Source organism: Eptatretus burgeri, chromosome 10, assembly GCF_056783735.1.
Source record: "Eptatretus burgeri isolate ZD-2024b chromosome 10, Ebu_testis_v1, whole genome shotgun sequence".
Classification (NCBI taxonomy): domain Eukaryota; kingdom Metazoa; phylum Chordata; class Myxini; order Myxiniformes; family Myxinidae; genus Eptatretus; species Eptatretus burgeri.
This window is the reverse complement of record NC_140970.1, coordinates 247,236-265,525: the sequence shown is the minus strand read 5'-3', so window position 1 is coordinate 265,525 and position 18,290 is coordinate 247,236. Positions and strand designations below refer to the sequence as shown.

Here is an 18,290-nt window from a genome sequence, read left to right as displayed (position 1 = left end):
TGCTTTGCATTTATTGTTGATTCTGCCTTCTGGCACAAATTTTTGCCTTTTCTCTTTCTATTTTTTCCATCTGTGCAGGATGTCATCCTGTTCTGAGATTAAAGTATTATTTAAAAAACACTTATCTTGGGACCAGTGTGCCCAATAAAACATCTTGGCCAGATAATTTGTTCTTCTATAGACAATTTCTACTCATCCAGAGTAAATGCGATTTAATTTTTTTACTTCTCAAAACCAAACAAGGTTCCTGGATGGAGTTTAACAAGTACATGATATTTTCATTACATGTCTGGTGGGGCTCACTTTTTGTCAAGCATTGGGTGAGAAAATCACAAGTACTAGGCATATGATGGTGCAGAATTTTCACCTAGGCAATCGGTGAGATACCAACATAAGTGTAATGGATAATAGCAATAATATTGTTACAAAAAATGTGTTGGGGTTAATGAAGGGTTAATTATTAAATAGTTATCTCTTAATGAATGTTCACATAAGTGTTTTATAACCCCAGTTAAACGACCAGGATCAGGTGTATTGGAAGCTCCTTGTCACCCTCAGCCTGGTCTCTGTATCTATCTTTTTCTCTCTGCAATTAACATTCTTCATTTTTTCCCCATTGTATATTCTCACCTCCCCACGTGACAACGTCAAAATGGCTGTTGCACGTTTGTGGGCCCCACACGTTCTGTCGACATGGTGTTTCCACATGAGAGACTTGGGACACCATTGTAGTGACATGGCGTGTCCACGTGAGTGATTTTGTCGCCTTGGGCGCGCGTGCTCGACCATCGTGGGATGGGGGGAAAGTCTCGCAGCAAGGGGCACAGGGCGAAGCCAGCCACAGAAAGACGGCAGAGACAGAGAGACAGAGCCTCACAGTTGGTGAGTGAGTCATGGAAGGGATCAGTGCTGGAGACAAATCAAGTAAGAGCCAGAGTCGGACACAAGAGAGAGCCAGAGCAACAAGACGAGGACGAGGTCGTTGCCTTGCTGAATCTTACACGATGCTCAGCTTGAGCGTGTCACAGCGAGAGCCACGGTGCCCCTGCTGTGAGCCCATTGGTGCCTTAGTCATCTCAAGGAAAGCTCCCCTCCACATTCAAGTTGATTTCTGTCCTATTCTTCCATCTGTTCTGAATTCCTGAACAAGTCCAGACTTGGTGGTATAATGATCAGTGTTCGGTCTGAGTCTGGGAGGTCGGCGGTTCAGACCTCATCCGAGTCGTACCAAAGACTTGAAAAGAAAAATGGTACGTGCCGCTTCCTGACTTGCCATTCAGGATTTAAAAGGATAATAGCATGAGCAATCCCCATATGTTGGCATCCATGGGGAGGAGGAAATTCATTCTAAGGAAATCCCCCTCTGAGTGTGGTGAGAAAAGCAGCGCCATTGTGATGCTGCTGATACCCAGAGTACCCCGGGAAAGGTGGCGACACTTCCCCCAAGTTGTGTATGTGTGTGTGTGTGTGTGTGTGTGTGTGTCTGTGTGTGTGTGTGTGTGTCTGTGTGTGTGTGTGTGTGTGTGTGTGTGTGTGTGTGTGTGTGTGTGTGTGTGTGTGTGTGTGTGTGTGTGTGTGTGCGTGCGCGCGCGCTCCACTACGAGCCTTAGATCATGCTGTAACAAGAGCGTGAATTGCTTTGCAATACATGTCCCCGACCAGTCCAATGAAGAAAAAGAGACCCTATAACCCACCGTGTGTGGGTCTCGTTGGCAAACTAAAAGGAAAAGCAATTTTCATTTACTGATATCTTTTGTAGCCTCGAAACCAATAAAGACAACGAGGATAACAAACCAGAGATAAAAACATTAGCTTGCTTTGATGCACGCTTGAGCCGATACTGGGACTAAAATTAAGAACCTTTCTAACCCACCATGTTTCATTTGTTTCTATGATTTGCCTGTTTCATATTAAAAACTAGAAGGGCACTCGGTGGAGCGTATACCTCCACCACTCAATGCCTGATCCAGGAGAAATTTTTGTGATATCATGCTATATATCGTTTTTGGCCCTATCAATGGTGAAGAATCAGATAAAAAATAAATAATTCTCGTATCCAGATCTGGATACAGATCTTCACCAAAAATGAATCAATTCTTCCTCGTGGCACTCCCAACCTGTCCACCAAGTTTTGTGTGACTCCACTCATAACCTTTTGAGATATTGTGCTATCCACATATCGTTTTTGGCCCCATCTCTCAATGGTGAAGAATCACTTTAAAAAAAAAATTATCGGATTCGGATCTTCACAAAAATTGAATCAATTCTTCCTTGTCACACACCCAAACTGTCCACCAAGTTTTGTCCAAATCTGTCCACAACTTTTCAGATATCCTGCACACAAAAAAACAGACAAGGCGGTAGGCGACATGGGTGGTCGCGAGATTAATATAAGGCGAATTTGAAATAGGTATGTAGATAAGAGAACACATCAAATGGCATTTTTGCCGTTCGTTGTTCTATATTGGAACATGACTAGTTTTTCTGAAAAGTATGTAAATCTGTGATCGATGCACAGCGCTTGCCACATTCTTGACATTGCCAAGAATTACTTTCTCATTACAACATTTTGTTCTAGAAATAGAAACTAAGGTGGGTTTTCCTGCTCTAATTCGGGTGATCAGTGGATGATATTTCCTCGTCAGCCAGCTAGCGCATGCGCGTTACAGTATGTTCGCAATTTTAAATGAGCATTCCCAGTTCTACCCGTAACCGTGCATTGCTCTGTTAAAACCATATGGTGAACCCGTAGTTGGTTCACGGTTCGGTTCAATTTGGCCACTTGGAGCGAAACCGTGCACTTTTACCCCCTACCCATCCGCACCCCTGAAACCATGCTCGGGTTTTTGACTGTGATGGACGGACTCAAAGTTTGTGAGAGTGGAGGGACAGTACCCACGCACGTGCGCATGAATGGCTTTGACCATGTGAAGCTGACAATGACATGAAAGGAGTCATGTTTGCCCAGCGACATGAAGCACTGAAAGTCGTAAGATCAAAAGTACTCGTCAGATCAAAAGTTGCTTTGAAGTAAGGGTGCAAACAGGGTCCAGCAGGCATATTGTTACGGGCCGGTGCGTTGACCGCGAGCCGACCGCTCTGACGGAGCCGCAAGTCGAGTTGGCCCAACCGATCCCCCGGAATATAGATCGCCGCCCGGATAACTCAGAGGCCGACGGGTCCTTGTGCAAGAACCAAAATACGCCAATGGGCAGACCACGTGGGGTAGGGTCGATTGCCGATCTTCCATTTACCTAAATACCCGCGTGATCCAACTACCGGGAAATTCCACCCTCGATGGAACTTAAGCGGAACAAGCCGCTTAAGCGAGCCTGTCCTGTGCGCGATTCCGAGCGGCTTAATCACCGAGAACCATCGGTCCAAATGTCCCCCTTTTACAGCAAACCAACGGCTTTCTAACTCCCAACACACGAAATGCTCAGTCAATGAAAGAATCGACGCGACGAGCTGAAAACATTTAACAATTGGGGTATTTATTAATAATAATGGGGAACTGGGGAAGCACGTAAGAGCAGAACTATACCGACTATACGAAATGCAATACAATCATTTACAGCACACAAAGCACTTCAGTTTCCTACTTTTTAGATGGGCCCATGGACACAGGTACGCGCGCGCGCGCGCGCGCACACACACACACACACACACACACACACACACACACACACACACACACACACACACACACACACACACACACACACACACACACACACACACACACACACGAAATGGTGGCTGATGCCTTTAATAATGGACTCCAGCTCGGAGGGACAGATGAGCTGAAACCCAGAACCTATCTCTAACCTCTCCACCTCGTGTGGTCTTCAAGCTGTTTGGACCCTGGATCCAATCGCCGTGAGCCGCGATCCTTCCCGAGCTCCAGCGAATCCTCTCTTGCTTCTGAACACGTGCTGGTGAGAAGAGGCGCTGATCCTTCCCGTCGATGCGTCGCTATCTCGAAGAACCACCTCCAAGATGAGGCCGATGAGTCACACCAAGCCGGGAACCAAGCGGAGAACAAAGAGCTCCACGAACCAAGAAGAGCCAACAGAGCAACCAGCTCAACTCTTCCGATGAACAAAGCCTTTCACAACACGAACCAAGAACTCCGAGCCGAGCAACCAGCTCAACTCTCTTCCGATGAACAAAGCCTCTCACAACACGAACCAAGAACTCCGTGCCGAGCAGAACCTTTGTCAGGTCTTTGTCAGGTCAGGTTCGATCTGTGACCTGCTACAGGTACCATGTAAACCTGTACTAACCTGTTCCATGGTCGGGTTGTCGGCGACTAAACCGTCTCCCCCACCAGGTTTTCTGGTGAGGAGGGTGTTTGGATATGGACACCCAGCAGGATTAAAAACAAAACCTGTCAAAGGGCGGAGGAGCTCCTTGTGAGCCAACGGCCATCCATATCTAGTGCCCAACTGTGTCTGCGGACGTCCTCCTGCAGTTGGGTCACTTCTTATTAGGAGGTTGGTGGCAGGATTTGCACTCCGGCCACCGTAAAACCCTTCATTCCGCAAAACGCAAAAACGCAAAAAAATCTGAAAACCCACTCCGTGGGAGTACCTCCTGTGCAGCTTCCCTTCGCAGGGCAGCTCACCGGATGACGGGATTGGGGCAAAGCCTTCGGGACCCCCAATCTTTGATAGGAGGGAAACCACGGGGTAACATCCCTGGGTCAGATTGCGGGAGAGTGTGTCGGAGTGATGCTGAGGTGTCGTCCACCAGACGGCGGTCTCCTTGGGTTAACCTGAGGCGGTCCCTTCGGGTGGGTGCCTGGAATGTCCTATCCCTAAGAGAGGATGATCACCTGTCTCTGTTATCATCTGAGCTCATGCATTTGGACATCGGGATTGCAGCTCTCTCTGAGGTTCGGAGACCGGATTGCGGCGAGATAATGGTGGGTGGTTACACCTACTAATGGTCTGGTCGCTCTGATGGTTACCATACCCAAGGAATTGCTGTAGCTGTGTCCAATAAGCTGACCCCAATGATAATTGAGGTAACACCGGTCAACGAGCGTATTATGAGATTAAGGATTCGTCACTCCTTAGGTGTCATTTCCCTGGTCTCTGTTTATGCTCCGACTGAGGCGAGTGATCTCACCGTGAAGGATGCATTCTACGCCACACTCGAGTCTGTGGTTGATCAGTGCCCCAGACGAGATGCACTTCTAGTCTTGGGGGATTTCAATGCATCGACTGGAACTGATAGGGACGGTTATGAGGTGTGTGTTGGTCCCCATGGGTCAGGAACTATGAACCAGAATGGCACTAAGTTCCTTGACTTTGCAAGAAGTCATGGACTTAGGGTGGCTGGTTCATGGTTTCAGCGCCCACAAGCTCATCGCTGGACTTGGTATTCCAACGCTGGCGGTGTGTCAAAGGAGATTGACCATGTCCTCATTGACGGTCGTTGGAGGATGATCCAGAACTGCAGGGTCTACCGGAGTGCTCAGTTCCTCAATACTGACCACAGGCTTGTTGTAGCAACTCTAAAGCTGCACCTTAAATCCTGGAGAATGGTACCATCCCAGCCGAGGCTGGATGTTGCCAAGCTCAGGGATGAGAGAGTAGCTGAGGAGTTTGCGAACAGGCTGAGTGGACACTTGGGGGGTCTGGGTGCTTTGGGGGGTCCTGAAGAGTTGTGGAGCGCCTTCAAGACCACCGTCCTTGATGTTGCCGGTGGATGCCTTGGAGCTCACCGCAGGGCAAAGAAGAATTTTGTCTCTCAAGGGACACTGGATACCATTGACCAGAGTCGCAGGGCCAGGCTGAATGGCAGAGCTGAGCTGTTCAGGGAGCTGAGGTGTAAAACTGTACGTGCACTGAGGGTGGGCAAGGAGGCCTATGTGCGAGGAATCTATGAGGGGGTAGAGCATCACCTGTGGACAGGTGATTCTCGTCCCGCTTACAGGGGAATTCGCGCATTACGTTCATCCAAGCCCATCCCTCGGAGCACTACAGTTCGAGCAGAGAGTGGTAGGCTCTTGACAGAGGAGTCTGAAGTGAAGGCCCGCTGGGCCGGTTACTTTGAGCGGTTGTACAAGGCTGATCCCCCAACTGTCGAGTTGGACGTCAAGGGTGTTACAATCCCTGTTGCTGACCCTCGAATCAACTGTGGTCCACCTACGCTTGTGGAAACACGGGCTGCGGAGAACCAGTTGAAACGGGGCAAAGCTCCAGGGATCTGTGGCATCCATGCTGAACTTCTCAAGGCTGGTGGAAATGCTGCACTCGTGTCGTTGCATGCAGTTTTGTGCTCTGCCTGGAACACAGGCATCATCCCAACTGACTGGAAGAGGGGCCTTGTTGTCCCTCTCTGGAAAGGGAAGGGTGATCGCCAAGACTGCAACAACTACCGAGGGGTGATGCTGCTCTCAGTGCCGGGCAAGGTCTTTGCTCGGATAATTCTCGATAGGGTTCGCCACCATCTGCTTGAGCACCAGCGTCCAGAGCAGTCAGGCTTTACACCAAAGAGGTCAACGATTGACCGTATCCTTGCACTTCGTGTCCTCACCAAACGCAGACGAGAGTTTCGGGAGGGGCTGCTTGCAGCCTATGTTGATCTCTGTAAAGCGTTCGATTCAGTGAATCGGGATGTCCTCTGGAGGATTCTTGGTCTTCGTGGGGTGCCACCAAAACTGATCGATCTGATGTCTGAACTCTACTCTGGTACTGAGAGTGCTGTGAAGTGTGGTGGTACCATGTCTGACTTATTTTCAGTTGTTACTGGAGTTCGTCAGGGATGTGTACTTGCCCCCACACTTTTCAGCACTTGTATGGACTGGATTCTAGGGAGGATGTCGGAGAGATCAAGTTGCGGTGCATCATTTGGGAATGTCAAGATCTCGGACCTTGACTTTGCAGATGATGCAGTCATCTTTGCGGAGACTTTAGACATCCTCTTGGGGGCCCTCGAGGTGCTGACTGAGGAGTCGGAGCCGTTGGGATTACGGGTTTCTTGGGTCAAAACTAAGATCCAGGCTTTCGGTGACATCTTGGATGCTGTTGTCCTGTCTGTGTCTGTTTGTGGTGAGGATGTTGAGGTCGTGGAGAGATTCACTTACCTTGGCAGTGATATTCATGTCTCTGCTGGCTGCGAGTCAGAGGTCAATAGACGTCTGGGTCGGGCCTGGGGAGTCATGGATTTACTGGATCATGGGGTGTGGAGCTGCCGGTACCTGTGCGGGAGGACGAAAGTCCGAGTCTTCAGGTCCTTGGTACTTCCAGTCTTGCTCTATGGGTGCGAGACTTGGACTCTGACCAAAGATCTGAGACGGAGACTTAATTCCTTTGGTACCAGGTCTCTTCGGAGAATCCTTGGCTATCCCTGGTCGGATTTTGTGTCCAACGAGCGGTTGCTGAGAGAGACTCGGATGAGATTTGTTACCTGCATAGTCCGTGAGCGTCAGTTGCGGCTGTATGGACATGTGGCTCGTTTTCCTTACTCTGATCCTGCTCACCAGATTCTCTCAGCGAGGGAGTCTCATGAGTGGAGGAGGCCAGTGGGTCGACCACGTGCCTCATGGTTGCAACAGGTTGACCATCATCTCAAGGAGATGGGGATGGGCCTGGCATCTGCCTGGGGGATGTCCAGACGGAGGCCCCTGGAGTACCGGCGGAAAGTGGACGCAGCGACGTGCTGTTCTGGCACATGCTCCCATACCTGACCTGACCTGACAACACGAACCAAGAACTCCGAGCCGAGCAACCAGCTCAACTCTCTTCCGATGAACAAAGCCTCTCACAACACGAACCAAGAACTCCGTACCGAGCAGAACCCAAATGCCTGCTAAAAGCCAAGCTGAAGCAAAAAGCTGACTAAAAGCCTCAAGCAGAAGCCAAAGCTCTACTGAAAAGCCAGCCCGAACAAAGCAGAGTATCCCTTTTTTATTCCTATCCGCCCCCTCCCCCGCTCCCGGTATGACTCATGCCCTCGTGATCCATCCCCCGCTTAATCACGGGTGGGAGGGAGTTGTTGACGTCATGAATCACGGGACGGGAGGGCTCTTCTTCCTCTTCGCAGAAGAGGAGGAGGGGCATCTCCATTGTGTTATGATCGCTCCCTAAGGCCAAGGTCACATTTGCTCTACGGCGGTCGTACGCCCTCTGAATTGACAGAAACGTGCGGCGGCCGCAGAGAAACTGAGGTGGCCTCAGGGAGGCCCTACGCCATTTGGCTATATTTTACAGGCCGTAGGGTCGCCGTGGAATTATAGCATGGAGTTATAACTTTTTTTCATTTCTACGTTCGCCGTAGCAATTAGACAAGCCAAGCTATGACGTAGATGTGTTCCACGTCGACCGTACGTAGGGCGTACGGTGGGCTTGCATTATTCGTGCGGCTGCCGTAAGCTCTTCTCAATGAAAAATGAATTTTCCCAACCCCCAAAAAATTACGGCGGCCGCACTATTTCCACGGTCGCCGTACGTTGGCCTTGCGGTCTGTGTGACTACCTGCGGGCAACGCAGGGTCGACGCACGGTTCCCCTACGCCCGCCGTCCACCTACGTACGGCCTCCGTGGCAGTCTGCGTCGACCGTGCGTCCACTGTACGCTACCGCTAGAGATCGGAATATAGGTGTTTGCCTATACCGTGGTGCCCCCAGAATCCAAATTTAATTCGTTCCAGGAGGCTGTTCGGATTGCAAAAAGTTCGGATTCCAAAAATATTTTCCCAATAAGAAATAATGGAGTGAATTAATCCGTTCGTGGACCCAAAGAAAACCCACTTTCAAGACACTTTAAACTTAAATTACCCATGTTTAAGGTAAAATAAGATGAGTAAATGACCTTCAGTGGCGGTGTATTGTATGTAAACTGGTACAATCACCACATCCAAAGGTCCACACAGGCTCGTGCTCTGGCCTGGGTTCTGATCGCTCGCACACTCTGCGAGAGCGCTGCCCCCAGGGCAGCTCATCAAACACGATGCCCGCAGAACCACAATCGCTTTCATCAAACGCATTGGGCTGATGTAATCATGGATATTCCAAATTACAACTGGTTTTGCTGTGAAATTCAATCCTTGCCCGTCATTCCGTCACACCACGTGATCAGATTGCTTTTTTTGTTATTAATTAAAACACAAGATGATTAAAAAGACAAACATCACAAATGAAGGTGAAAACACGAGGTAAGGCCTAAGTCACATTTGGCTCGGCGGCCGGAGGGTCTACAAAATGTACAGGCACGAGCAATTATAAAGCGGCCACAGTATTTCCACGGTCACACAATATAGCAGTCACATGTTTTTAGCAGCGTCTCGCGTCGCGAACGCTGCTCATAGAGAGCTCGGCCTTGTTGTTGTTGTTGTTGTTGTTGTTGTTGTTGTTGTTGTTCTTCTTCTTCTTCTTCTTCCTCTTGGGAAGACAAAACCTTAATCTCTCGGACTCGGCTCTTGTATATACAAGATCCGGATCGCCTTAAATACTGAGCACATGTACACATCCTCACATAGACGGTGCCTTTTGAGAGCATCTATCATGAACTTTTAAATATATTCGGACATTTGCTTTAAAGTTTCGAAACGTTGACGTTACTATTTAAAGATTATTCCATTTATCGTATTGTAATTTCGTAAATACATTATATATTTCGTAAATATACGATATATCGTAAATACGTAAATACATTAAGACGGGTTTCACTATTGGCTTAATGAAGGCACGTGACGAAATATCGGAAGCTGTTGTTGTTGTTTAAAGAAAAAAAATAAAAATTTTTTTTTTTTTTTAGCCAACAAAACCTTTAGGTTTTGGACGCTGCTCTTGGACTCATTTGTCCTTGTTATTTTTTGGGTAGCCGCACGGCGTATTTATAAATTGTGGAGACCGAAAACATGGGTGTGCCGTACGGTCTTTCATTTGATGTCGCACGGTGACCTTAGGGCGTTCCTGCGGCGGCCATAGAATTTTGAAGGCAGATGCAAGGTGCCCGCAAGGCGACCACAGGGCGACCCAAGCCGAAGGTGCGGCCAGACGGACGGTAACGAATGGGTTAATTTTTTTATTATTATTTTTTTTTAACCAGTTCTTTTGTTTCGGCTTGTCGAATTTCTACTGCGAACGTCGAAATGAAAAAAGTTATAACTCCGCGTTATAATTCCACGGCGACCTTACGACCTGTAAAATATAGCCATACGGCGTAGGGCCACCCTGAGGCCACCTCAGTTTCTCTGCGGCCGCCGCACGTTTCTGTCAATTCAGAGGGCGTACGGCCGCCGTATCCTCGCCGTAGAGCAAATGTGACTGAGGCCTAATGTATCTATTGACACACGAGAGATGCTTTCATGAGGACTTCCACCGACGAACTGAATGAACAAAGCGCGAAGATGAGGGTCGAACAGGTGGGGGAGACACGTGAACAAACATGAACGCCACGTTGTGTTCGGTTTTTTAAAATGTATTAGGTTTTTAGGGCAAAATTTTCTCGAAAAAATTGTTCGGATTCCAATTTGTTCAAACAATGCGGCGTTCGAATTCTGGGGGCACCACGGTATATTATAGTTATAGTATATTCAGTTATATATACTGGTATATTTTTATTTCAGTAAAAAAAGAACTGGTATATATATACCCACTCGTTACTATTCGTCTGGCCGCACGTTCACCTTTGGGCCCCCCTGCGGTCACCTTGCGGGCACCTTGCGTCTGCCTTGAAAATTCTATGGCCGCCGAAGCGACGCCCTAAGGCCACCGTGCGACATCAAATCATAGACCGTACGGCACCCCCACGTCTTCGGTCTCCACAATTTCTAAATACGCCGTGCGGCTACCCGAAAAATAAAAACATATGTGACTGCTACATTGTGTGACCGTGGAAATACTGCGGCCACCGTGTAATTGCTATTGGCCACAGATTTTGGAGAGCCCACGGCCGCCGTGGCAAATGTGACCAAGGCCTAACTATTAAATTGAATCGCAGCACACTTAATCGATTTCTGCCCATTAAACAATGGAAGTTGAGCTATCTTGGGAACAAGCACTTATCGACATATCTGACTAAAGGAACCTGAATGTTGTGTGCAATCGAATTCCCAAATTCGTTACAATATAAATAGTTGGCCGAATGTCAAGTTCTTCACATCATCTTTACAACGCTACAACTGCTACAACTACAATACTACATCATCTCTATTTCTGCCGACCATTGGAATACCTGCGTGCGAAGTGTGTTTGAATTTTCTGGATTATTACTGGATACCACTCAGTTCCTCTATTATTCATTTTACGTCGTTTCTTATTGAAGAAGAGCCTTATTGAACATTTCGTTTCTACACTATACCCAAAGTTGAAAGTTGTTACTTTTTGTGAAGGAATATGGCCAGCGCGTCGCACGAATGACCTTACAATGACAAATTCATTGAGCTAGGTTTATATTATGTGACAGAGCGTGGAGTCCAGAAACCTCAGTGCGTCATTTGTTATGAAGTACTTTCGAGTGAATCCATGAAACATAACAAGTTACAACAGCATCTGTCATCAAAACATGCAGCACACAAAGATAGAGATCGCTCATTTTACGAACGGAGGTTAACCGCCCTTAGGAATTCCCGCTTGGATAAAGAAGGTAAATGTCATCAGACCAATGCATGTGCTGTGGAAGCGTCCTATCGTGTTTCGTTGCTCATTGCAAAAGCTAAAAAGCCACACACTATCAGCGAGGAACTGATAATGCCATGTGCCAAGAAAATGGTTTCTCTCATAATCGGAGAAGACATGGTTAGTAAACTCGCGATCATACCTCTCTCGAATAACACTGTTCATCGTAGAATTTGTGACATGAGTGAGGACATTACCGCACAGAATGTTACGGATATCAAGCAGTCACTTTGGCATGCCATACAGCTGGATGAATCCACGGACTTTGCATCATGCGCACAATTGATGGTTTGAGTCAGATTCATCAAAGATGGTGATTTTGTGGACGAACCTTTAATGTGCAAGTCATTGGAAACAACAACTAAAGGAGTTGACATTTTTACAAAAATCGAAACCTTTTACAATCAAGATGGTCTGGACTTCAATAAATTGATTGGATCGACAACAGATGGAGCTCCTGCAATGCTTGGCAGGCATTCTGGCTTTAAAGCTAAATTACAGCGAGTGGCTCCTCATGCATTTATGATACATTGCATGATCCACCGGGAGGTGTTGGCTGCTCGCACAATGCCCAAAAGTCTCATGAACGTATTGTCGCAGGTGATCAAAATCGTGAATCACATCAAATCTAGCGCATTAAACATGAGGTTATTCAGATTATTCTGTCATGAAATGGATGCCGATCACATGAACTTACTGTTCTACACTCAAGTACGACGGCTTTCACGAGGAAACGTTGTTCTGCGTGTTTACGAGTTGCGCGAAGAGTTAAGAGATTTTACGTACACAAAACAAGAATGAATGGGTGGAAATGCTGGAGTCCAGTAACTGGCTTGCTAAATTGTGCTATTTGAGTGACATTTTTGAACGTATCAATGTGCTCAATCGTACGCTTCAAGGCAGAGACACGAATCTGATGTTCTTCCATGACAAAATAAAAGGGTTTCTTGCCACATTTGCATTGTTGAAAGATAAAGTGAGTCACAACCGTTTCGTATTATGTCCGCACCTCTCTGCCCATCTGGAAGTTGAAGAATCCGAAGACATCCAAGTCGAGCATGTTTCTGGCGAAATCAACGAACACCTTCAGTCACTGATTGATCAGTTCGAACACTACTTTCCCGAGCTCGACATCCAGTCATTCACCGTGACCCGAGACCCATTCAGTGCACCATTAGACACCATCGCCGACGATGATATCGCCCAAGAGGAGCTTGTGAGACTGAAGCAGGATTCTGGAGCAAAATCATTGTACAAGTCCGTGCCTTTGTCCAGTTACTGGTGCAAAATGCTTGAATCCTATCCACGTCTATCCGAGAAGGCAATACGGCTCCTAATGCCGTATCCTTCACCATACTTATGTGAACAGTCATTTTCTACAATGGTTGTGATGAAAACGAAGTTCCGCAATCGTCTTGAAATCGAGAAAGACATGATCGTCGCGTTGAGTGGCGTTGAGCCCCGCATTGCAAAACTCGTGGCTGACAAACAGGCCCAGCCACCGCATTGATCATGATTGTATCAATAATTTGTTGTCAAAAATATAAGTGGGCAATAAACGCGAACGATAATGATGTTTGATAGTGAACACATGTGACTTTGTTCTTTGAGGGGTCGCGCTCTGATGCTGAGATCTGGAATGGGGTCGCCACCAAAAAAAGGTTGGGAACCACAGACATATATGAAGCAACAACATGCATACGGCTTCTATGCATATCTAATACATTGTGGTTATATACTTGATATTCCAATTGCACGGAGCCATGGACTAACACCTAGGCCGGGGATCGGAAACCTGCGGCTCTTTAAGGACTTAAGTGTGGCTCCCAAGCCTGATCGATAAATCCCCCTTTTTCTCATTATAAATTAATTTTCAGACAAGCCGGTAGGCGACATGGCTGCTCGCTCTAGATGGAAAACTGGCCGACGCGACTTGCCAATATTCATGTGCATGCTATCAATCAATTTAGCACAATAAATGTGATTATTACAGCCCTCTTAGTTTGCGCCCAGAAACCCACCTTGTGAAATTTCAGGCATGTTTCCAGAGACTCTAACAAATGGCAGCCCTGGTAATTCCATTAATCTATTCGCTAAAGATTTTATTTTTTTATATGATGCTGTAAGACATTCTCCTTGGGCACAAAAAACAGGTCCCTAGGAGGTCCAGTTTCGGAGGTATTGATTTTTTTTGTACAGTCCACAATAAGTGTACGATAAAGTATTTTAGCTGTTGCTAAGCAACGGAGGTGTGCATAGCAACCATTCATTTTTGTGTACATGCTAGCCACATTGTACACATTTCACCCAAGTTTCATAAAAAATCAGACTTTCTCTTAGAGATATTCGCAATTAACCGTTTCTGAAATGTTCGACATGTACTCGCCCAAAACCTATCTCCTCCTCCAAATATTTTTTGTTAGGGCTGCAAATTGGCATGAAGGGAGCTAGATAGATTGCGCACAGAACTCTAAGCTTCGATTTTTCAATTTTTTTTTGATATTTTTTTTCGATTTTTGGACCACTTTAAAGGGCCGTTGCTCTGCCGTTACTAGGGCCCGGGGTCCCATATTCGAAAGCACACAATTCCCAGAAATATTGGTCCTACCTACCAAATTTCATTGGGATCGGTTGAGTGGTTTAGCCCCTCGGCTTGGCCAAAGTTTCGCGGACAGACAGACAGATGGAAATGTCCAGAATAAGGGTGCTCTAAGAGCAGCCAAAAATATTTGTGAGTGTTGTGAAAGGATAAAATAATACTTGAGAACGTTGGCAGTGATGAACAGGAAAATACATCCGATTACCGACTAATTCTGCGAGCATAACTTGCACGTTGTGCTCCGCACACAGCCTGCCCTCCATTACATGGTTATTTTCGCCATCTTGTCGGCAATATTATTGCTTCAACCTGTTTCACAGCCTCAGTTTACCATTCGAACCTTTCTTCTAAAAGGGAAACACAGCTCACTTTTAGAAGAGGTGCTATCATTTGAGTGAAAACTGGCATTGTTTGCGAGAGACAGAGATGGGTTTTCTGGCTCATTTGTCATCACTGAAACGATTCAAACAGGAGACAAACTATGAACTTGACACAGAGAACCTCGAAAATGTAATACTGGGAATGCAAGAAGCCTTCACATAGTGGGGCAGATAACAGCAATTTTTGAGAGGATTCGTGCAAATGATGATACAAGCATCAAATTTGGCACATTTGTTCTCCAGGGGATTCGAATCAAATCGGCCTGATTGGCCATTTGAAAATCCAAGATGGCGGCCATTTTTCAAGATGGCCGCCAAGTTAACCTCCCGAAGTTGACTTTTTGCTTCGACGTATTTGTAGTTGTCCGATTTGCATGATCTAGGTGTGGATCCCTATGTTTTCAAGCTTGCTGGAGTGGATTTTCCTGTTTTTAAAGCCAGCTGACACACACTTTTTCTGATTTTGCACTACTTTAATGATTGACATATGAAGCTAAGGCCTTTCTGCAACCGAGCCCTGGCTAGTAAATGTTCAAAGTTATGCATACCATGCGAATGTTCCTCCAGCTGCTACTGTCCACATATGTAGCTGCAGAGTGCTGTGCAGGGGAGCTCTAACTGAAAGCACTTGCATCTCCAGTTGCAACCTTTCTTACGGAACACTTGGTCAGTTCCTGACAGCTGGCTGCAATAGGGGGTAGTGTTGTCCAACATATCTGCTACGTCTCTCTTTTCTGTGTCCATTGCCATTCAGCGGGACTGCTCGTGTCTGGACTGCAGATGGTTGCCTGCCCCCAGATGATCCCAGCCTGATAGGCCGCACACTTTGCATGTTCTCTGAGGGCTGCATGTGTTGGTGGAATTGAGTTGTACGGCCTCTGCTTGCGGGCAAAGAGATCCAGTCTTGGTCCATCCACACCAGTGGCTGCGCATGATCTATCATACATGAGGACAACGAATCTCTCCAGCCTCTGCAGGTCAAGATCACGAATCAATGTTGGATGCTGGCTGAGATTGGTGAATGTTTCAGAAACATCATCAAAGACGTTCCAAGTCTGCCATGCAGCTTTCTTCCCTTTACCGCGGAAGGCAGACACGACGTCACATCCAGTGAATGCATGGAAGTATGGGATCCCTCTAGCTTTCTCAGGCCCTATTGCAGAAACTACCTCATGGACTGGAATCCATCACGCCTTGGCTCCTTGGCCAAAGGCAATCCACATGTTCTCAAGACCTAGTTCCTGTAAGGATGGCAGTACAAATATTGCTATGACTAGTACGTCCGTGTCATTAGTCTTAATGATAATGGACTTGCTATCATCCGTCGTTGCGTCCCTGGCGTGTACAAATATTCGAGTGTCAGCTTCTTCATGACAACATGGAGACACAGCATCCAGTGACTTCCTTGTGTTGCTAATGGCATCTTCTCCTTTTGTGACAATGACTGTGCTTGTCGTCTGTGCTTCACACATCTTTTCCGCAAGGAAGTGAAACAGCTCAGTCCTGTTGCTGTCATCTCGAAGAAAGCTTCTCCAGTTACTTGGGGTCTTACTGGTTCCTGTCACTCTTCTTCTGATTCCTTGCCCCCTTTTCGACCTTGCCTCGGACTTCAGACTTGACTTCTTGTACACATCAAACACTACATCCACCCTCTCGTACCTGGCACCATAGGATTCCACCTTTGGGATGATGTCTTCTTAGGCATATCATCAAATATCTTTGAAGTGCGTGGAGGTAGGGCATTGATAAGTACTGAGCCATAAATGATGACTGTGTCTCCCCTTGGTTCTCTGTCTGGGATGTTCACTTGCGCTTCAAGAATTTCAGCCAGCTGTGACTTCAAATTTTTTTGAAAAAAAAATATTTTTTTCAAAATTTTAATTTTCAAATGGCCAATCAAGCAGATTTGATCAGAAAGCCCTACAGAACAGAAATGCCAAATTTGATGCTTGTATCATAATTTGCACGAGTTTTCTACTATCTACTACACTATTATGAGGGATGTTCAAGAGGGATTCGGAATGAGATTGTCATGTCCAAGAAAAACGGTGTGTATGTGTGTATGTGTGTGTGTGTGTGTGTGTGTGTGTGTGTGTGTGTGTGTGTGTGTGTGTGTGTGTGTGTGTATGTGTGTATGTGTGTGTGTGTGTGTGTGTGTGTGCGTGCGTGCGTGCGTGCGTGCGTGCGCGTGTGCGTGCGCGCGCGCGCGTGCAGAGATTCCACTTCATGGTGGACATCACCTCACTTTGAATTGGCCTTAACAGAAAGCTGCAAGGAAAGGGAAAAACAGCTCACTTTTAGAAGAGGTGCTATCATTTGAGTGAAAACTGGCATTGTTTGTGAGAGACATGGAGATGGGTTTTCTGGCTCATTTCTCATCACTGAAACGATTCAAACAGGAGACAAACTATGAACTTGACACAGAGAACCTGGAAAATGTCATACTGGGAATGCAAGAACCCTTCACAGGGCAATTTAAGGAATTCAGAAGGGAAAATGCAACTTTATCATTTATGTTGAAACCCCATGAAGCAGACACTTCTGCACTCAACTTTTCAGCATTTATAGGAGTAGACCGAGCAGAACTAGAACTTGAACTGGCCAATTTGCAGGACAATGACATGTGGACTTCTAAATTCAGAGGCTTCGTGACCAAACTTGAAAATCTAGAAAGGCACAGATCTACCCTGGCACTTCAACACAGATAGACCAAAATGCATGATCTTAAAAAAACAAGACCAAATTGCGTTTGAAGTTTGGAATTATTTACCGGAAAACTCCAGTAACATGAAGAGATATGCATTTGGCATTATGTCCATCATAAGGTCGACTTACCTGTGCGAGCAAATGTTTTCAACGATTAATTTCATAAAAAGCACACTGAGAAACCAATTGAATGAGGAGAATTTAAAGTCTGGCTTGAAAATGAAAATGACAGCACCACTGTCCAAACATCGAACGACTCTCCAAAGAAACTCTGCAGGAGAAATCACATAAAACTAGAAAGGCACTTGGTAGAGCACATACATCCGCCACGCAATGCCTGATCCAGCAGAACATATCGGGCCCAAGAAGTTTTCGAATTTTCATGACATGTGTATGTATGTATGTATGTATGTATGTATATATATATATATATATATATATATATATATATATATATATATATATATATATATATATATATATTTCTCATTTTTGGCCCCATCTCTCAATGGTAAAGAATCACTTTAAAAATTGAAAAATTCTGTTATCTGGATGTGGATTTGGATCTTCACCAAAAGGGAATCAATTCGTCCTTGTCACATACCCAACCTGTCCACCAAGATTCTGCGAAATCCGTCCATAACTTTTTGAGATATCGTGCTTTATATCGTTGCAGCCCGATCTCTCAATGGTGAAGAAGCACTCAAAAATTCCAGTAGCCGGATTCGGGTCTTCACCAAAATCTAGTCGGTTCGTCATTGTCACACACCGAACCTGTCCATAAAATTTCATCCGGATCCATCCAAAACTTTTTGAGATATCCTGCACACAGACAGACAGACAAACAAACAGACACACAGGGGTGAAAACATAACCTCCTTCCACCTTCGGTGATGGAGGAAATATGGGTAAGCTGAATTGATGTACTGAAGAAAATTTAATGGCCCCTTTCATTGATACCAACTCATAAACA

General features: G+C 46.2%; 1 protein-coding gene across 7 annotated transcripts in view; it reads left to right on the top strand.

The window, feature by feature from the left end:
- LOC147017782 (dnaJ homolog subfamily C member 9-like) overlaps window positions 1-18,290 on the top strand; it is a 70,043-nt gene that overhangs the window by 43,464 nt on the left and 8,289 nt on the right. The gene's annotated exons all lie outside the window — the stretch shown is intronic.